Source organism: Lates calcarifer, linkage group LG2, assembly GCF_001640805.2.
Source record: "Lates calcarifer isolate ASB-BC8 linkage group LG2, TLL_Latcal_v3, whole genome shotgun sequence".
In the NCBI taxonomy this organism is placed as follows: domain Eukaryota; kingdom Metazoa; phylum Chordata; class Actinopteri; family Centropomidae; genus Lates; species Lates calcarifer.
The window spans coordinates 6,087,805-6,110,899 of NC_066834.1; the positions used below are offsets into that span (position 1 = coordinate 6,087,805).

The 23,095-nt window shown below is 34.8% G+C and overlaps 2 long non-coding RNA genes across 2 annotated transcripts; both read right to left on the minus strand.

The window, feature by feature from the left end:
• Positions 1 to 742: 742 nt before the first annotated feature.
• Positions 743 to 3,882, minus strand: LOC127143085 (uncharacterized). Its single transcript, XR_007814268.1, has 3 exons — positions 3,613 to 3,882; positions 2,910 to 3,098; positions 743 to 812 (listed from the first exon to the last, which is right to left on the minus strand). It is a non-coding gene; the product is annotated as an uncharacterized LOC127143085 (long non-coding RNA).
• Positions 3,883 to 5,164: 1,282 nt separating this feature from the next.
• On the minus strand, positions 5,165 to 11,311 carry LOC127143084 (uncharacterized). The gene is made up of 4 exons (XR_007814267.1): positions 10,900 to 11,311; positions 9,515 to 9,721; positions 9,172 to 9,210; positions 5,165 to 5,915 (listed from the first exon to the last, which is right to left on the minus strand). It is a non-coding gene; the product is annotated as an uncharacterized LOC127143084 (long non-coding RNA).
• Between the last annotated feature and the right edge of the window lie 11,784 nt (positions 11,312 to 23,095).

The following is a 23,095-nucleotide window of genomic DNA, read 5'->3' on the forward strand; positions in this document are numbered from 1 at the left end:
CTTTACTATACCATGGCATTTTTTGATGGTTTTTAACGCCTTACTATACTATGACATTTTTGACAGTTTTTAACACCTTACTATACTGACATTTTTTGACACTTTACTATACTATGGCATTTTTTGATGGTTTTTGACGCCTTACTATACTATGACATTTTTTGGCCATTTTTCATTTCTTACTATACTATGACATTTTTGATGGTTTTTGACGCCTTACTATACTATGACATTTTTGATGTTTTTTGACGCCTTACTATACTATGGCATTTTTTGATGGTTTTTGACGCCTTACTATACTATGACATTTTTTGGCTATTTTTCATGTCTTACTATACTATGATATTTTTGATGATTTTTGACGCCACACTATAGTATGACATTTTTTGGCCATTTTTCATGTCTTACTATACTATGACATTTTTGATGTTTTTTGACACCTTACTATACTATGGCATTTTTTGACCACTTTTTATGTCTTTCTATACTATGACATTTTTTGACGGTTTTTGACACCTTACTATACTGACATTTTTTGACAGTTTTTGACACCTTACTATACTGACATTTTTTGACAGTTTTTGACACTTTACTATACCATGGCATTTTTTGACAGTTTTTGACGCCTTACTATACTATGACATTTTTTGGCTATTTTTCATGTCTTACTATACTATGACATTTTTTGACGGTTTTTGACACCTTACTATACTAACATTTTTTGACAGTTTTTGACACCTTACTATACTGACATTTTTTGACAGTTTTTGACACTTTACTATACCATGGCATTTTTTGACAGTTTTTGACGCCTTACTATACTATGACATTTTTGATGTTTTTTGACACCTTACTATACTATGGCATTTTTTGATGGTTTTTGACGCCTTACTATACTATGACATTTTTTGGCTATTTTTCATGTCTTACTATACTATGATATTTTTGATGATTTTTGACGCCTTACTATACTATGACATTTTTTGATGGTTTTTGACGCCACACTATAGTATGACATTTTTTGGCCATTTTTCATGTCTTACTATACTATGACATTTTTGATGTTTTTTACACCTTACTATACTGACATTTTTTGACAGTTTTTGACACTTTACTATACCATGGCATTTTTTGATGGTTTTTAACGCCTTATTATACTATGACATTTTTTGACAGTTTTTGACACCTTACTATACTGACATTTTTTGACACTTTACTATACTACGGCATTTTTTGATGGTTTTTGACGCCTTACTATACTATGACATTTTTTGGCTATTTTTCATGTCTTACTATACTATGATATTTTTGATGATTTTTGACGCCTTACTATACTATGACATTTTTTGGCTATTTTTCATGTCTTACTATACTATGATATTTTTGATGATTTTTGACGCCTTACTATACTATGATATTTTTTGATGGTTTTTGACGCCACACTATAGTATGACATTTTTTGGCCATTTTTCATGTCTTACTATACTATGACATTTTTGATGTTTTTTGACACCTTACTATACTATGGCATTTTTTGATGGTTTTTGACGCCTTACTATACTATGACATTTTTTGGCTATTTTTCATGTCTTACTATACTATGATATTTTTGATGATTTTTGACGCCACACTATAGTATGACATTTTTTGGCCATTTTTCATGTCTTACTATACTATGACATTTTTGATGTTTTTTGACACCTTACTATACTATGGCATTTTTTGACCACTTTTTATGTCTTACTATACTATGACATTTTTTGACGGTTTTTGACACCTTACTATACTGACATTTTTTGACAGTTTTTGACACCTTACTATACTGACATTTTTTGACAGTTTTTGACACTTTACTATACCATGGCATTTTTTGACAGTTTTTGACGCCTTACTATACTATGACATTTTTTGGCTATTTTTCATGTCTTACTATACTATGACATTTTTTGACAGTTTTTGACACCTTACTATACTAACATTTTTTGACAGTTTTTGACACCTTACTATACTGACATTTTTTGACAGTTTTTGACACTTTACTATACCATGGCATTTTTTGACAGTTTTTGACGCCTTACTATACTATGACATTTTTTGGCTATTTTTCATGTCTTACTATACTATGACATTTTTTGGCCATTTTTCATGTCTTACTATACTATGACATTTTTGATGTTTTTTGACACCTTACTATACTATGGCATTTTTTGACCACTTTTTATGTCTTACTATACTATGACATTTTTTGACGGTTTTTGACACCTTACTATACTGACATTTTTTGACAGTTTTTGACACTTTACTATACCATGGCATTTTTTGACAGTTTTTGACGCCTTACTATACTATGACATTTTTTGGCTATTTTTCATGTCTTACTATACTATGATATTTTTGATGGTTTTTGACGCCACACTATACTATGACATTTTTTGACGGTTTTTGACACCTTACTATACTGACATTTTTTGACAGTTTTTGACACTTTACTATACCATGGCATTTTTTGACAGTTTTTGACACCTTACTATACAATGACATTTTTTGGCTATTTTTCATGTCTTAGTATACTATGATATTTTTGATGGTTTTTGACGCCTTACTATACTATGACATTTTTTGATGGTTTTTGATGCCACACTATAGTATGACATTTTTTGGCCATTTTTCATGTCTTACTATACTATGATATTTTTGATGTTTTTTGACACCTTACTATACTATGGCATTTTTTGATGGTTTTTGACGCCTTACTATACTATGACATTTTTTGGCCATTTTTCATGTCTTACTATACTATGACATTTTTGATGGTTTTTGACGCCTTACTATACTATGACATTTTTGATGTTTTTTGACACCTTACTATACCATGGCATTTTTTGACAGTTTTTGACAGTTTTTGACACCTTACTATACTATGACATTTTTTGGCTATTTTTCATGTCTTACTATACTATGATATTTTTGATGGTTTTTGACGCCACACTATACTATGACATTTTTTGATGGTTTTTGACACTTTACTATACCATGGCATTTTTTGATGGTTTTTAACGCCTTACTATACTATGACATTTTTTGACAGTTTTTGACACCTTACTATACTGACATTTTTTGACACTTTACTATACTACGGCATTTTTTGATGGTTTTTGACGCCTTACTATACTATGACATTTTTTGGCTATTTTTCATGTCTTACTATACTATGATATTTTTGATGATTTTTGACGCCTTACTATACTATGACATTTTTTGGCTATTTTTCATGTCTTACTATACTATGATATTTTTGATGATTTTTGACGCCTTACTATACTATGACATTTTTTGATGGTTTTTGACGCCACACTATAGTATGACATTTTTTGGCCATTTTTCATGTCTTACTATACTATGACATTTTTTATGTTTTTTGACACCTTACTATACTATGGCATTTTTTGACCACTTTTTATGTCTTACTATACTATGACATTTTTTGACGGTTTTTGACACCTTACTATACTGACATTTTTTGACAGTTTTTGACACTTTACTATACCATGGCATTTTTTGATGGTTTTTAACGCCTTACTATACTATGACATTTTTGACAGTTTTTAACACCTTACTATACTGACATTTTTTGACACTTTACTATACTATGGCATTTTTTGATGGTTTTTAACGCCTTACTATACTATGACATTTTTTGGCCATTTTTCATGTCTTACTATACTATGACATTTTTGATGTTTTTTGACACCTTACTATACTATGGCATTTTTTGACCACTTTTTATGTCTTACTATACTATGACATTTTTTGACGGTTTTTGACACCTTACTATACTGACATTTTTTGACAGTTTTTGACACCTTACTATACTGACATTTTTTGACAGTTTTTGACACTTTACTATACCATGGCATTTTTTGACAGTTTTTGACGCCTTACTATACTATGACATTTTTTGGCTATTTTTCATGTCTTACTATACTATGACATTTTTTGACGGTTTTTGACACCTTAGTATACTAACATTTTTTGACAGTTTTTGACACCTTACTATACTGACATTTTTTGACAGTTTTTGACACTTTACTATACCATGGCATTTTTTGACAGTTTTTGACGCCTTACTATACTATGACATTTTTTGGCTATTTTTCATGTCTTACTATACTATGATATTTTTGATGGTTTTTGACGCCACACTATACTATGACATTTTTTGATGGTTTTTGACGCCACACTATAGTATGACATTTTTTGGCCATTTTTCATGTCTTACTATACTATGACATTTTTGATGTTTTTTGACACCTTACTATACTATGGCATTTTTTGACCACTTTTTATGTCTTACTATACTATGACATTTTTTGACGTTTTTTGACACCTTATTATACTGACATTTTTTGACAGTTTTTGACACTTTACTATACCATGGCATTTTTTGATGGTTTTTAACGCCTTACTATACTATGACATTTTTTGACAGTTTTTGACACCTTACTATACTGACATTTTTTGACACTTTACTATACTATGGTATTTTTTGATGGTTTTTGACGCCTTACTATACTATGACATTTTTATTAAAACAAGAGCTTAATTTTTTTTTTTTTTTTTTCATTTTTGATGGCTTACTATAGTATGACATTTTTGACCAGTTTTGACACCTTACTATACCATGACATTTGTTGACCATTTTTGATGCCTTATTATACTATGACTTTTTTGACATATTTTATGCTTTACTATACTACAACATGCGGCTTAAGACAAAGGAACTATCTTAAAGCAGCCATCTTAACTATCTAATCAACTCTTATCTATTACTGTGTACACATTCCTGTTTATACTGTTCGTATTTATAATTTTTTATATATTGTTATTTATTATCTTGTTTGTATCATGCCTTTTTTATTTTTGCTGCTGCAACACTGAATTTTCCAGCTGTGGGACTAATAAAAGATTATCTTACTCTTAGTCAAATAAATAGTTCTGAACACTAAATATTTTGCCAGTCTTTTCAATATTGTATGAAAATGAATATTTTTAGCCAGAGGCCACTTGTAACCACAGGTTAGGGTCAGGGGTTTTTTTTAGCCACTTTTAGTCAGAGTTTAGTGGCTAAAAGTCATAACCCTAACCCTAACCCTAACCTCTGGCTACAAGTGTCTAAAAGCTGTAACCCTAACCCTAACCTCTGGCTACAAGTGGTTAAAAAACCTGTAACCCTAACCCTAACCCCTGACCAAGTGGCTAAAAGTCGTAACCCTAACCTCTGGCTACAAGTGGTTAAAAGTCCTAACCCTAACCCTAACCTCTGGCTACAAGTGGTTAAAAAACCTGTAACCCTAACCCTAACCTGTGACCAAGTGGCTAAAAGTTGTTACGGCTTTTAGCCACTTGTAGCCAGAGGTTAGGGTTAGGGTTACGACTCTTAGCCACTTGTAACCAGAGGTTAGGGTTAGAGTTAGGGTTACGGCTTTTAGCAAAGGGTGAGGGTTAGGGTTAGGGTTACAGGTTTTTTAACCACTTGTAGCCAGAGGTTAGGATTAGGATTGCTGCTTTTAGCCAGAGATTTGAGTTTTCAGTCTTAATTCTACATTTCAGTTAGGGTTAGGGTTAGGGTTTCACCCAAAGCGGAGATTATTAATTTGAAAATAGAGAAACTCAAAGGTTAACATACAAAACTTTATTGATTCTCTTCTAGACAACATTTAACAAACCACAGCAGAGATAATGACAGATGATTGACCACCTGGAGACACTTTGTTGTATTCTCGCACCCCAAATATAATGTAGTGATGAGCACATATGAGGATATGCTTATTTAAGTCTTATACACCACAAAACATCTTTAAGAATATTTAACTAATTTTGTTGTCCTCTTCAGGTGATGCAGTCTTCTCCTCCTCCTGCAGAGACAGAATGTGTTAATCACAGAAACTTTCCAAACCTTCAAGTCCTGAAACTTTATTACTATTATAACTAGAATTAAAGAAGAAAGAGAAAGTTAATGATCCCTCAAATTCCTATATTACTACATATAACTTTTCCTATTCTTGTTGCTTGTAATATTACAAATTACCTCTTACATTTGAAACAGCATGACACTTTCTGACATTGACCACACAGTATACTATGACATTTTTTGGCCATTTTTCATGTCTTACTATACTGTGACATTTTATTTTACCATTTTTTATGTCTTACTATACTATGGCATTTTTTGACCAGTTTTGACGCCACACTATTGTATGGCATTTTTTGATGATTTTTGACGCCTTACTATACTATGACATTTTTTGACGGTTTTTGACACCTTACTATACTATGACATTTTTTGGCTATTTTTCATGTCTTACTATACTATGATATTTTTGATGGTTTTTGACGCCTTACTATACTATGACATTTTTTGATGGTTTTTGACGCCTTACTATACTATGAAATTTTTTGATGTTTTTTGACGCCTTACTATACTATGACATTTTTTGGCTATTTTTCATGTCTTACTATACTATGACATTTTTTATGTTTTTTGACACCTTACTATACTATGGCATTTTTTGACCAGGTTTGACGCCACACTATTGTATGACATTTTTTGACCACTTTTTATGTCTTACTATACTATGACATTTTTTGACGGTTTTTGACACCTTACTATACTGACATTTTTTGACAGTTTTTGACACTTTACTATACCATGGCATTTTTTGATGGTTTTTAACGCCTTACTATACTATGACATTTTTTATGTTTTTTGACACCTTACTATACTATAGCATTTTTTGACCACTTTTTATGTCTTACTATACTATGACATTTTTTGACGGTTTTTGACACCTTATTATACTGACATTTTTTGACAGTTTTTGACACTTTACTATACCATGGCATTTTTTGATGGTTTTTAACGCCTTACTATACTATGACATTTTTTGACAGTTTTTGACACCTTACTATACTGACATTTTTTGACACTTTACTATACTATGGCATTTTTTGATGGTTTTTGATGCCTTACTATACTATGACATTTTTTGGCCATTTTTCATGTCTTACTATACTATGACATTTTTGATATTTTTTGACACCTTACTATACTATGGCATTTTTTGACCACTTTTTATGTCTTACTATACTATGACATTTTTTGACGGTTTTTGACACCTTACTATACTGACATTTTTTGACAGTTTTTGACACTTTACTATACCATGGCATTTTTTGACAGTTTTTGACGCCTTACTATACTATGACATTTTTTGGCTATTTTTCATGTCTTACTATACTATGATATTTTTGATGGTTTTTGACGCCACACTATACTATGACATTTTTTGACGGTTTTTGACACCTTACTATACTGACATTTTTTGACAGTTTTTGACACTTTACTATACCATGGCATTTTTTGACAGTTTTTGACACCTTACTATACTATGACATTTTTTGGCTATTTTTCATGTCTTACTATACTATGACATTTTTTGATGGTTTTTGATGCCACACTATACTATGACATTTTTTGGCTATTTTTCATGTCTTACTATACTATGGCATTTTTTGATGGTTTTTGACGCCTTACTATACTATGACATTTTTTGGCCATTTTTCATGTCTTACTATACTATGACATTTTGATGGTTTTTGACGCCTTACTATACTATGACATTTTTGATGTTTTTTGACACCTTACTATACCATGGCATTTTTTGACAGTTTTTGACGCCTTACTATACTATGACATTTTTTGATGGTTTTTGACACTTTACTATACCATGGCATTTTTTGATGGTTTTTAACGCCTTACTATACTATGACATTTTTTGACAGTTTTTGACACCTTACTATACTATGACATTTTTTGGCTATTTTTCATGTCTTACTATACTATGATATTTTTGATGATTTTTGACGCCTTACTATACTATGACATTTTTTGATGGTTTTTGACGCCACACTATAGTATGACATTTTTTGGCCATTTTTCATGTCTTACTATACTATGATATTTTTGATGGTTTTTGACGCCTTACTATACTATGACATTTTTGATGATTTTTGACGCCTTACTATACTATGACATTTTTTGATGGTTTTTGACGCCACACTATTGTATGACATTTTTTGACCACTTTTTATGTCTTACTATACTATGATATTTTTGATGGTTTTTGACGCCACACTATACTATGACATTTTTTGACGGTTTTTTACACCTTACTATACTGACATTTTTTGACAGTTTTTGACACTTTACTATACCATGGCATTTTTTGATGGTTTTTAACGCCTTACTATACTATGACATTTTTTGACAGTTTTTGACACCTTACTATACTGACATTTTTTGACACTTTACTATACTATGGCATTTTTTGATGGTTTTTGACGCCTTACTATACTATGACATTTTTTGACAGTTTTTGACACTTTACTATACAATGGCACTTTTTGATGGTTTTTGACGCCTTACTATACTATGACATTTTTTGGCCATTTTTCATGACTTACTATACTATGATATTTTTGATGGTTTTTGATGCCACACTATAGTATGACATTTTTTGGTTTGTTTTTTTTTTTTTTAATATTCTATTTATATTTTTGATGGTTTTTGATACTTTATTATACTATGAAATTTTTTGGCCATTTTTCATGTCTTACTATACTATGATATTTTTGATGGTTTTTGACACTTTACTATACTATGGCATTTTTTGACCACTTTTTATGTCTTACTATACTATGACATTTTTTGACGGTTTTTGACACCTTACTATACTGACATTTTTTGACACTTTACTATACCATGGCATTTTTTGACAGTTTTTGACGCCTTACTATACTATGAAATTTTTTGGCCATTTTTCATGTCTTACTATACTATGATATTTTTGATGGTTTTTGACGCCTTACTATACTATGACATTTTTTACATTATTTTAATGTTGCAAATTACTGCTGTTATAACTTCTATAACACTTTTATGACATCATTACTTATGTTACATGGTTTTTGTTTAGCTCTGTGACATGAGAGAGAGTTCAAGTGTCTCTTTCTGTCCTAATCATATTTTAACAACTGAATAAATTGTTAAAGGGAAGTTCCAAAATATTTTCTTAATATGTTTTTTTTATAGAAATAAAATCATTTTCTTACCTTCACCCTTGGTGGATCCTATTGTCTCTGTGAATTCAGCTGAAACACACAGAGTCTTTGTTTAAAACCAGGTATTTCCAAACACAGTATTAATCAAAAAATAACTACTCCTAACTAGGCATAACTGGTCATTATCTTTCCAGTACTTACTTACAGTCAACTCATTCTTAAATTCCTCTTTTACTTTGAACTTTTCTTTCTTAAGAACTATGTAAATAAACTTCATTAATGAGTTAAGTCTATTTTTTGACAAATGTGAACTATTCAAATTGAAGGTCAAATACATAAAAAAATGTAACGTCAGTGCTCTGTCATAGACAGTTGATGTAAAGCTGTGATTTACCTGGAGGCTTCTGTCTTGGTCTTAAAGAACTTCTTTGTTATATGAGGACTCTGAGATCATGGACTACGTCTCTGAGATCATAGACAGTGTCTCTGATTGTGGACAATGTCTACCTCATCCTCAACAATGTCTCTCCAATCATGCACCATATCACTGTGGATGACGTCTCAGCAATCATGGATAATGACGTGGACCAAGCGGTGACACCTGGAGGAAATCAAAGAGAAACATACTAAGGAAAATGATCAATACACTACTACCTATTCCTCATCAACAATTTAACCATGAAAACACAGATAAATATTCAACATTACAGCTGAACCAGAACATTTTTCAATTCACTGTCATCACCTCCTGAAGAACAAACAACAACAAATATTTGGGGAAAAGCAAAATGGTTATTAATTGTGTGTCTCTCAACTAATTACCAAAGCAATCATGTATGTTACAGTGGGCTGCACAACAATAATAAACACTATCAGTCAATTTTTGGATGCAGGATTTTAACTTGTGTTGTTAATTATACTTCTGTAAAAAGTCTATTTCCACCACCACCGTCAGTAACATACAGAATCATTATTTCAAATTTCAACCCTCCTCTTGCTAGCACACATTTAAAATGTCTTTGTTTTGTTTTCATTTAATGATTAACAACCAAATTTATAAAGGTCTTTACAGTAGCTTTTGTGAAAAATTTTAAGTAAATACATGTAGAACTGATCATTATACACTGTAAAGATATTTTTACAATCATCCTCTGATCACCAGTAAAAAATAACACACTTATGAACAACTCACTCAAATATTTGATTTGTAGAATTGATTTTTTTTTTTTTTGTACAGTGTAGTCTAGTGTGCCTAGCACATACACATAATTAGGAATTTCTGATGATGTACAATCAAACTGAATTGTACATGAAAGATTTTTCAGTCCCATTTTGACTGATCCTTAAAAATAACAATAACATTTGGCATTTTTATGCTCTATAATACTATGACATTTTTGATGCTTTACTATACTGTGACATTTTTTATGTCAGTTTTGGACTACTATTACGTCTACATTGCTTTTATATTACAGATTACTTTTACTGCCACCTCTAATTTTTGAATACCATTACCTTTTCTTATTACATATTACTTGTAAATTAACAGATAACTTTAACTGTTATAAACTACATCTGGTAACAGATTATTTTGACCATTACATCTTACCTCTGATATTGCTTTTTACTTTTACATTACTTACATTAATACAGATTACTTATACATTATTGTTATATTGCAGATTATTACACTTTTCTGATATACTGAATACTGAACATAAACGATTTAATGTCAGTGCTCTGTGTTGGACAGTTGATGCAAAGCTGTTTGTGAATTACCTGGAGGCCTCTGTCATGGTCTCGAAGAACTTCTTCACTGGACGAAGACTCACTCTGATTGTGGACTATGTCTCTGTGATCACAGACAATGTCTCTGTGAATCATGGACAATGTTTCTGATCGTGGACAATGTCTTTCTCATCTTTGACAAGGTCTCTACAATCGTGGACAATGCCTCCCTCATCCTCAACAAGGTCTCTAAAATCGTGGACCATGTCTCTGCGATTGTGGACAACATCTTGGCAGTTGTGGAAGATGTTGTGGACCAAGTGGTGACACCTGGAGGAAATCAAAGAGAAACAAAGGAAAATTATCAATATACTACTACCTATTCCTCATCAACAGTTTAACCATGAAAACACAGATAAATATTTGTCTCAGAACGGGCTGTTTACTGTCACATATGATAAGAAAAAGCATCACATAAAAATCAATAACAATAAATATTTGTGAAAACTGAATTTGAATGATTAACTTAAATCTTCAATTTCTATATTAATTTGGGTGAATTCTAGAGGAATCAGCTATATTACTGTGAACTACATAATAAAAACTTTCACTTTGACAAATTTTTGAAAGCAGGCTTTTAACCTGGTATTTTTAATTATACTTCAGTTCATAGGCAGAAAATAAACTGACAATTATTTTGAGTATTTAAAATTTATTATATTTAGTACTATTTTCTGGAAATTTATAGAAACAATTAATCCGATATTATTGTATTCAATACCAAACTCATTAAATACCAAGGGTTTAGACAATAACACTGTTAGTGTTATAATTCAGCTCATCAACATATATTTTTCAGACTGGGTAAATCTTTAGGACACATACCTGTTTGGTTTGCAAGGTGAGAGCTGGTGTTTCTGTCTAGGCTGTAGCAGCTGAATAGGTAAACCTGGAAAACACAAGTACAACACTTGAAAACAAATAACCTCATTAATACAGATTAGTTCATCCCCAAAACCTGAACAGTGTAGAAGAACACTGAAAACTAAACACTAGAACCTTGACAATCATACTTTGAGTTTTGAGTTGAATAAATTAATTACGTTACTAGAGTATGACATTATTGATCTCACAAAGAAAAGCAATTTTTCAAAATAATTTTATTCTAATTTCTAACAGTAATTTCAGTTTATACATTGTGACCTACTCTTTAGGCTTAAAACCTATGGAGGAGCACAGAGTTAAAATCGAGTTTCCAAGCTTTTATTTAACACAAAACTAAGCTCAGTAAGGTTTCAAGTCACCACAAAGAAATTTCTAATCAATAATATACAGAACAGGGGATCAATTGATGGCAATGGACAGATTGCTACCACAAAGTTAAAAATACAGACAAAATGATAAAGAGGCAAAAAAAAACTGAATCGCAAAAAGATCACAATAAGATGCTTAACTGCAACACTGAAACACAAAATGGCCACAAAGAAACGTTAAATGACCTGGAATAAACACAAAACTACAAAGACACAATACAATGCAAAACAGCCACAAAGAAGCTAACCATAAGTAGATGTAAAACAGCCAGCTAAAGACGCAAAACAATGAAATACCACCACAAATAGACACAAAATGATCACATCAACATGATAATCCGCCTTAAACTGACGTAAAATGATCAAGATGGAGCACAAAATTACAAAGAAGCAGTAAAATGTCTGCAAAGTAATTGTAAAGAGATGGAAATGGAGGTGTAAACAGTCAAACTGACTACTAAACAGTTACGACCCTCCACAGTTCATGTCAGGGACGCTTTAGTCACAGAAACACAAACACACTTTAACCCACTTACTTTACTGGAACCAGTTACCTTTCTTTCCCAGTTCCACCTAAAGTAAAGAGTAGAGTTACCTTTACTGTTAACTTAGTATATCATAGCCTGCTTTTTTTTAAAAATCCAATTACTTAATAACCAGTGTCTCCTTGACTAGGCCTAAGCACATTAAAGGTACACAATTACAATTTTAACCCACAAATTCACAGATATTATCTCAGTGAACATTAAAACTGTGAAAAGTTACACTGAAAGCTGTGCATCATATTATATGCATTTTCCTACACACAAACCGCTATGCATATGGAGGGAAAAACTACAACATCTCCAGAGCAAAAGTCAGCTCATTGTGTTTAATGGGTTTAATGGATAAAAAAATTTATAAACGTGCCTGTCATCCACAGAGATGCTGAAATTGGGATGTGTTTTGTGTACTATATATTAAAATGGATAATAAATGTTAAAAGTAAAACTAGAAAATGTATTCCTAAAAGAAATTCCAAAGGTTTAATGGGGTAAAAAATAAATAAATATTACAGATATACAACAGTATACAGATGCTTTCTATTTGAGTTAAAATTAGCTCGTAAACAACCATAGCTGTTCCTTGAATAAACTCCTGTATGTTATTTACACAGTGAAGTTCTGGCAAAACTTAAAGCAAACATGGACTTACTGTGTCAGTCTCACTTAGAGCAGTATAAATCACTACTGGTCAGTGTGCTCTCAATAACATCTAACAAACTCAGCTCTTAACTTACATTTTTTTTATTATTTTGGTGCATTTATTATTTTGGTGCTGTTGCTTGTTTGTTTGTCTCTTTTCTTAAAATGATAAACCACGGTGAATCCCAAGGACCATGTTTTTAATTGCAATATCAAATAGAAAAACATGTGCATCAAAACATAGAAAGAGATGCCACAACAGAAAAAACACATGCATTTCATTCATTTAAAACCTGTCCATTCTGAAGACTGCAGTGCAATATTTTGCAAGCTTTCATCTCAGATGAACAGTCTAATTTATAATAACCATACTGAGTGATCTAATATTAGCATAATTTCCACTACATATGTTTCAAATTACATCTCCGCCACAGTTTAGCCCCTCAGAGCCATTACTCATATCTAAACCAACATGTCCTTTTCTTCATCGTGTCTCAAACCAGGACATCTTCTCAGGATGTAATATGATTAGAATTGACTGACTGCAAAACAAGCTTGTACAGTGTTCCCAGTTTAAAAACACCACCAGCACTTGTTTGGTTGTTTTCAATGCAATATTAAATGGATCACAAGCCACTACTTGTTCTCACTCATTTTTCATAGCGCCATTAGTTTTCTGAAAACATCTGTAGTAAATGTATGTGATTAATATGTTTAAGTTAAATAAGTTAGAGACAGTTAAATGTAATATCAATTTCTATTATATTATTTAATGTCAATGTATAATGAGAATTTATTAAAATTTATACAGACTTTGGAAACAATAGTTATTTTGAGACATGAAAATATTCAAATATTATTAGAAACCATTTCTGATTGGACTAAAAAAAACTGTTGATGTTTCTGCAGTGCAAGCTTTCATTCAAGCCCAAATTTATCTCAGTGTCAAAAATGACTTCAAAGGGTGCCTGACATACAAGATGTTGTCAGAGGTACTTTACAGTGTGCCACGGTAAACCTTCAAATTGTAAATGAAGTGGTTCATGAATTTGTTGCTGGAAAACTCGCCCTTAAAAACAACCAATAACAGACTGAAATGAAAGAAATACTCCCATTGTCCCTCTAAGATTGCATTGCTTTGCAACAGGCCAGTCATTAATTGGTGACAGTCAATTAATCACAGCTGGTACAGACGGCTGCAACTATTGATCTTGTCCCAGTGCTTATTTTTCATCCCTAACTGACACCGATTGCCAGATTTGACCAGCGTGTGTAATGGACAGTGAAGAACCAATGACCCGAGTGTCAGTCTTGTCACTGGTCAGGATCTGGATCCCCTCCCCCCCGTCTCGGGCAAATAGCATCTTTACCATTTAGCTTGGAAAGGTTTAGACTGCCCTAAGAGCACAGCAGCGAAACAGTGCGCTCTGGTGCTCAGATGACCTTTTCTGTTTAAAGCTTAATCTCTGACAAATGCTTGCTTTAATTAGCCTGATACCCCCTGCCTAGGCTGCCACCCCACCCAGCTCCTCTCTCCCAGCTCTGTCTCCATCTCTCTATCTCTACTTTTTGTCTGTCTTTTCCCAGTGGACCTTGTGGAGATTCTCAAACACGCATCAATGAAGAGCTGAAGCAAGTAAGTTGATGAATCAGTGGAGAGAAATATAAAAAATATTTTGATTATTGATTAATCACTTAGGTCCATTATTTCAGTAAAAATTCCAAGCGTGATGGTTCTAGGTTTTTAAGTGTGAGGGTTTACCACTTCTTCCATATCTTGGGGTCTAGTAGTATTGGTCAAATACAAAAAAAATATTTGAAGATGTCACTGTGGTGTTTTACAGACCAAACAACTAGTTGGTTAATTGGTTAACATAATCAGCAGATCAGTCAATAATGAAAATAATTGCTAGTTGCAGCCCTGCATCAGTGTGATTTAGACAGGAATGAAATGACAAAATGTAGGAAATCTTTTGCAAGTATTGCTCTTCTGTAAGAGAAGGATAAGACAAGTATCATTTTAAAAACATACAGTTTATGTAATAATGCAAGAGTGATGTAAATTAACCCTTTCAAGTGTTACATTGGGATTACAGTATGTTACTTCAAAAGGAAACACCAATCTAGTTTAAGGAAGGTGATATTTGAAACACAGAATATTAAAAATAATTAAACATAATTATTCCTACTACAATGCCACAAATGATTAATATCCAACAGAATTTGAAAGTGTGACAAAAGAGAACAAGGCACAAAGAAAGAGGTAATGCTGAGGAGAGTGTATGCACATGTAAAAAGATTAGCCAGTGCACATTAGGAGCTTTAAGATAACATGCAACAGCAACCTGCAGGCCTCATCTATTGATTAGCTGCTATCAGACACAGTAGAGTGTGTGTGCGAGTTAAAGAGAATGACCAAATGGATGTGCCTCCACTGGGTGCATGAACTGGAAAATACCTGTTAGTAATTTTAATTTTATTGTAACAGCTTTAATGGAGAAATGAGGTAACATTTGAAAGGAAATAATTAAATATATAAATGCAATTTCCGTAAGATGCTGATAATAAAATAATAAAAAAACATCAGTGTTGCTGATCACTTCCCTTCTCTGAAATTAAATCCTCTCAAAGCCTCAGCTTCACCCAGAGACTGCAGCAGATCATACATCCCTCCCACTGCAGTAGCAAACACAAGTAAAATAGATGCATGGCTACAAATCCCTGTTTTATTGGAAAGGAGCCTAATTATTAGGATGTAAGTCAGGCTCTGACTGGAGGGCCGTCTCCTTGATGCGGGCCTGGTTTATATTTATCCCCTCCTCTGCAGCTACAGCAGCAGCAGTGCCACCATCACTACCAGCAGTGTGTGGCGCTTTTATTACATCGCCCACAGGCAGGTTCAGCCCTGTCACAGTCACACACACTCTCACGCGCACACACATACACACATCAATACAGCCTACAGGACCAGCAGCTAGTTGAGTCCCCTCCACAGCAGTGTTACCCTACATCCCCATGCAGCCCCACATGGGCCCCTGGGACAGTGGAGGGAGGGAGCGGGTATTATGGTAATACTATAGCCTGCTGCTCCATTCTCCTCTCCTGCAGCACAGCTGGGAAGGACCATCATTACAAGTATTGTAGCAATCTGTTTAAGAGGGACACATTGGAGAGGTTGGGTGACAGAGCGAGGATGAGTGCTGCATACATAGATCACATAAAATATGATTAAAATGTGTGTGAGGGGACCAGGAATAAAATGCAAAACTTGTTATGAACACCTTATATCAAGTCTAGTGTCAAAATGGCTGGCTGTAAATCTCTATTTTCCCCTCTTTACTTTTTTATTTTATTAAAGGTTTCTTGTGTTGAGCTGGTCATATCTCAAGACAGGAGGCCTGTGGCACATAAGGAATAAATAGGACATAAAGTACTTGAATCTCTAATGCCTCATATAGCTTTACCAATCTATATTGTAGTGTGTCATGAGCTGGAAATCCATTAGAAAGTGACAGAAATCAAATAGCCTTGCAATAGTGCAACTGTGCTGCTCTTATGGTCAGATTACCCTGATTTCATGCAAAAATTCTCCCACCAATTATTTTTAGACACAAATGAGATCCAGGAGGTATTTATATATGTGACGTCTTTATGGTAATTGATAAAAAGCTGTGAGAAATTCCCACAACACATGTCTCAATGCTGCTTTAAATACCTGTTTTGCAATAGATTAATGATTACATATCAGGAAAGTCTGATCAGAATAAACAGCCTACTCCACTATTCTGGTAGCAGATTAGACCTTGACAGAGCGGTCAATCACTCACTGTCAGATTAGGCCACTCAAAGCCATCCATCTGCTTGTCTTGTTTTGGAGCAAAGGCTGTGATTCAGAGCCTTCTTCAGACTCCATCATCCTCACAGTATTTTTAGGAAACAGAGATATCCATTACATCCTCTTCCCCCCCCGTGCCCTCCTTCTCGTTCTATTTCCAGCCTAGTTTTGAACAGAAAGTTCGATTGATAAAGCACAGAATCTATAACAGTATGCACAGAGGTGAAGGGTTATTGAATATTCTGAGGATGAACTATTAAAAATGCATATTATCTCATTATTCCTGCTGCCAAATAACTGGAAACTATATATGCCACAAGACAGAAAGTGAGTCTCATTTTTTTCTCTTTTCTTAACCCGACAGAGGGCATGTGAAGAAGAGAGAAGGGAGGGAGGAGAGCGGTCTTTTAAAAACTGCTTCAGTGCACTAATGTCCCTGAAACCTGAGCCCTTATTGGATCTGAAGGGCATTATAAGATGGGGATCCTGAACACCCTCTGTTTAAAGGTGAGGATTAAAGGTGAATATATTACTAAGCAGTGTGTATAACATCATGCTGGTGAAAACACAATGATATTTAAGAGTGTTAAGAGAGTTTTTTTTTTTTTTTTTTTTTTGGCTACAAATAGAGGATGGTGAAATTATGTTCAACAAAGACATTTGTCAGCACTCACTCCTCTCAACCCTTACACCACACACACACAATATCTCTCTCTCTCACACACACACACACCAGGAGGCCTTATTAATTATTTGTAGCCACTTGACTTCATATTGTGCTGCCAGTGGTTTGGTCAAAGATTATAATTACCACTTCCCTGTTTGTATCATTTTCCATCTCCTGTGCTTTTAGTGCAGTATTACTTCTCTTGTCCCCCTCTCTCTCTCTCTCCCTCTCTTACTCGCTCTCTCCCGTATACACAAGACCAAAAGTGCAGGCACATCATTTATTGATAAGACAAAAAGAATGTAATGAAATTATCAATGTTCTTGAATTAATTATGAACATGATTAAGAAAGCTAAAATCTCAGGAGCCGGTCTCTCATTACCCATTCACTCTTAGGGATTGCTTTCATTCAGGGAAGGAGAGGCGAAAAAGCCTTCTAGCAGAGCCCACTCCGGCTCAGCCCTTCTCCCTGTGTGCCTGTCCCCTTGTCTCTGCTGCGGGGCTGATTGACCAGCCCTCCGACAGACCGGCCGCCGGCCTGCCTGGATGGCTCTTGCCCCCATGCTTGTTGCTGTGATGTAGCCAAGTGCAGCTAGCCTTCCTCATGGCCTCTGACGTTTGTGTGGAAAAATGAGGATGTGCTCAACCTTCCTGATCTACACCTGCGTTTGGGGGTCTTGACCCTGCTGAGAAAGAAACACTCGAGGTAAGTGAAACTTCTCAGACTTTTCTAATTAGACTTAAACTCCTTGTCTGCTTTTAGGATACACTTGTCTTGGAATAATCTTTTCTTTTTTTTTTTTTTTACCTTTTAACTGAAAAATAAGCTGTACTTTTATTCCACTACATAAAAATCTTATCTTGGTCAGAGAGTCAAGAATTTTTTTTTCTTTCAATGAATGGGAAAAAATCTAAATAACAGTAAAAATAATACTCATTTTAGGTTGTAACATCATCAGTAGATCAAAAACTTAATTTCTACTTGATGAGAAAAAATAATTAGTGTGAAATATGTACAATAAGAAGTAAAAAATAAATAAAAATTGAGTATCTTTTTCTGATGCAGTCCTTTTTGTTATCCCACTGGTGATTATTAACTGACTGTGTAGTGAAGTCATTTAAGACCCAACTTTTTCCGTTGTTATTCATGGCATGAATCACACAGGCAGGAGTCTCATCTTCCTTTAGATCAGTATGAGTAATTCTGGAGTGACTTGTCAAAAATGTTAAATTGCAATTTGACATTGATACTGTGTATGATACACAACTTTAAATTATATTTCAAAAAATAGCATGCATCAGCAGTGATCCATATTCATGTCATAAGATGTTTGTGATTTTGTTTGATGAACCTCTGCTGAAAATGTCACCTCTGAACAGTATGTATGACGCCCATTTAGTAGCAAGTAACATTAGTTTTATATGTGAGCAGCAGTGCACGTTCAACTAATTTCAGTGACTATTTATCCATTTATATTCTGTGAGAGCAATAGAGATGCTCCGCGAGAGCTACATATCTTTGGCTCAGTCTATCTTTCTTCTGCTCAGTCACATGGGACAATATATGGGGCAATACTCCCCAAAGTATTGGGAGTTTCAAACAAAGTCTCAAACCCACTGTCTCTCTCCTGCTCACACCATCTCTGTTTATAACTGTCTTTCTAGCTTTCTCTACACGTACACATGCTCCAACACAAATACTTGCATACACAAACACACACACATACTTAATTATACTGTAGATACAGAAATACAAACCTATGCATTGTTACACCTCCCAATACAGAGTGATCATGTGCTGTATTCACACTAACGTGTATGTAGTGTTTTGCTCCTCATCAAGCTTTTTTTTTTTTTTATTTATGGTGAAATATACTGTAAGACAACACATTCACTGACCTGACACCTTTGTGAAAATTATATTTGGCCCTGTTGTGTGAAAATCAAAGCAGTGTGGTGCTCCACCCATCTGCTTCAGAGCAACATACAGAGCAATTTTTTTTCTTGAAAATGATTTCATGATTTCTGCTGCAGTATCAAGAGGAGGAAAGATTTGCTAGAAAACAGAGAAAACAAGAGAGAAAGAGATCTCAAGGGTTAATGGCAATCCTCCTGTCCTAGGGATTGATCCAAGTATTGGATCGCACATAAAGCTGCAGTTACTGGATATTACCCTGCTGCTATCAGCCTGCACTGATGGCCTGGATAAGAAGTGCTTACCAAAGAGGATGCACCTCCAGGGCAGATACGGTTTCCCAGCCCTCTGGGAACAACAACCACATGCCTGCTGCTTGCTCAGGAACTTTCTACCTCATCGAGTAAATCCAGGGGCCTTATCAAGTTACTGGCCTACTGAACTGCTCAAAACAATGTTTAAACCTCCTCAGATTTTGAGCTGCATAGGGGCAAGGGCAGTCATTAAATGGCACCTGCTTTTCATAGATAAGAGTGTTGATTATTTAGTTTGTTTGTGGGGTTATCACAGATCCAATGAGCAGAATGCAATTTCATAGATTTTTGCCAGTTTAGATTATAAAGTTGCTGAGTTATTCTTAACAGAATCGTAAAGTTTACTTTTTGCTTCATGCAGACTTCACTGCACTTGTCTTGACTAATTATTGTAATTGCTTAAAACCCTTTAAATGAACATGCTTCAAGTAACTGTCCTCAGACCAGCCCTGCCTCTATTCCCTCTTGAGGTTTTACTTCAGATTTGCATGGGGGTTAGCTGATTCCAGATCTGTGCCAAGGTGGGCAGCTCTACCCATGAGCATCTGCTGTATGTCTCTCTGTGGTATTACCCATGAAGCACCTGGCTCATGCCACACGCCAGCAACCAGAGCCCAGATGGCAGCTAAGCAGGCTAATTATTTCAACACAAAACTCTGATGTCCCACACCAGCACTGTGGCGCCACTTTGGCATTCTGCGTCTCTCTCCCTAGCTCTGCCGAAGAGGATGCCTGCCATGGAGCTATAAAGATGTCAAGTGGGTAATCACGGTCATAGACAGGCCCCAGTACAGTGCTTGGCGTCCAGATGTAAAGTTGGTCACACGTGGTCTCCTTTAGAGGCATTTGGCGCTGGTAGGATGGTGCATTGTTTTTGCCCTCGGTGCTCATTGATGCAGATGCATACTCATTATATTCCAGAATTGACGACAACATAAGTTTTTGTAAGCATTGTTTTGGATCCTCTCATGAATATAACCACCAGGAAAATACTGATTCCAAGTGTGGACAAGATGTCATAGCATTGTAAGCAACTGTAACTGCTTTTTCCTACAACATGAACAAAATAGGAAAAATAGAATAAATGGCTTTTTGATGAACAGGAAGGCATTCTCTTCTTCCTGGCTGACTGGGTATCTCATTCAGATTCCTCATTCATTAATTCATGATTAGCCTGTGTGTCTCCTGCTCACCATACACAGGTACTGTGATGTCTTCAGATGACACAACAACCCAGGATCATTCACTTGCCTCTTCTACAACACTGCTTTTTGATTCCTCACATCACCTAGGACACAGCTGTTTCAATTACAGCAAAACACTCAGCTCATACAGACATCTTAGTAGTATATGTATTTGACAGACAGGCTCAGCATTGTTAGTTACAAGCTCTAAACCACTACAGCAACAGCAGCACTGCAGGCTTTAACCCAATGCCTGGTGGTCCACTAACTGAACAGTATCAACATCTTTATCTGACATCAGAGGCTGCAATTTCTCTGTACATCTTCTCTGAGGTTGATGAAGTGTTGCCATTAGGACCCATCTCCTGCATCCGCAGCTGCATCACAGGCAGAATTGGTTGTGCGTGATAAAGCTGGCACTTAGAGCAAGGTGCAGGCCTAACAGTGATAACCTACTGACTCCAGCATTAAAGACTCAACCAATGGGAAAGACGGCCTACATCTTGATCTATTGGGTCCTGTCAGAGAACAGTATTGCTGGCTGTATTTTGTATTTCTTGTAGTTCTGAGGCATAAGGAATATACCTCCATGGATTGACATGGGAAATGAATAGAAAATTAGGAGGGAGGTTAAAAGGCTAAGGGCCTCCTGGTCTCCAAAGGTGACATGACGCTCAGGCATTTGCACACACACACACACACACACACAGGCACGCACGCACAGGCGCACACACACCTCAGTTCTGGTGACTAACCCTAATTTGGGAGTTTACTGCAAACAAGATATATTTCCTGTAAAACCACTCAATGTTGTCCAGCATGTTTTCTTTAACAAAGTATTTTTAATGAATTTACATAACTTGCTGAATTCTCTCTCTGATTTTTTTTTTTTTTTTAAATAATGTGAAGTAGTTATTCACTGCAGTCCGTCTGAAAAAAAGTAGGCACTAACATAGACCAAAGAAGAGCCATTTACACATACTGAAACCTATTGTTGTGTTTGTAGACTCGGACTCAGAGACAAATTAGCTGAAATAAAGCAATAAAGACTCTAATTTGTCCCAGTACAGTTCTACCTCATCCTTTCACCTTCCTCCTCCTCCCTCCCTCTCCCTAAAGTGTATCCCATCTGCTTTGGGGACCTCTCCCCAGCATGCAGGAGCAGGATAAGCACACCATTTCCCTGTCAATACTTTGCTATTAGCCTCTGCAGATCCATATATCACTGGGCTGTAGGCTATGAGCTGGTGTAGGGTGTTCTTCTTATCTGAATGGCCGAGGTTGGCTGAGGTTCTCCTCTCTGCCCTGCACTTTGATTTATCCAGCCAGTAGGTTAATGAGAGATGGAGCCTGCTTCTTTACTCTTACCCTGAGGGGTAGAAATGTGTGCATGAAAAGGGGTGGGGTGGAGTGGGCTTTGGGACAGGGTCCTAAAATTCCACAAGAATACTCCAGTTATCAACAGTATATATAGATATTAAAGACACACGTGAGATGACGATCTAAAGAAAGTACTGTTAAACTGTCATATTGTACATTTTGAAAAGCGTGTTTGAGTAAATTGGTTGAAACTGGTCAAGCTGATCCATTATTTTTTTAAAAAAGTCTTACAAAACCATGAAGAAATGTCCAGAGAAAACATAATGTCACCTCTAAAGCTCACCAATTAACAGGTCATATATTGTTTGTTGTTGTTTGTTTGTTCATTCATACAAAAACCAAGGTGTAAAAACAAGAGGATGTGGATTGTATGCTGGACAGTCCAAATATTCCTTAATACAGATGATTTTTAGAAGAAAATGAGGGGTGCACCACAGCATAGATCAAAAAACAA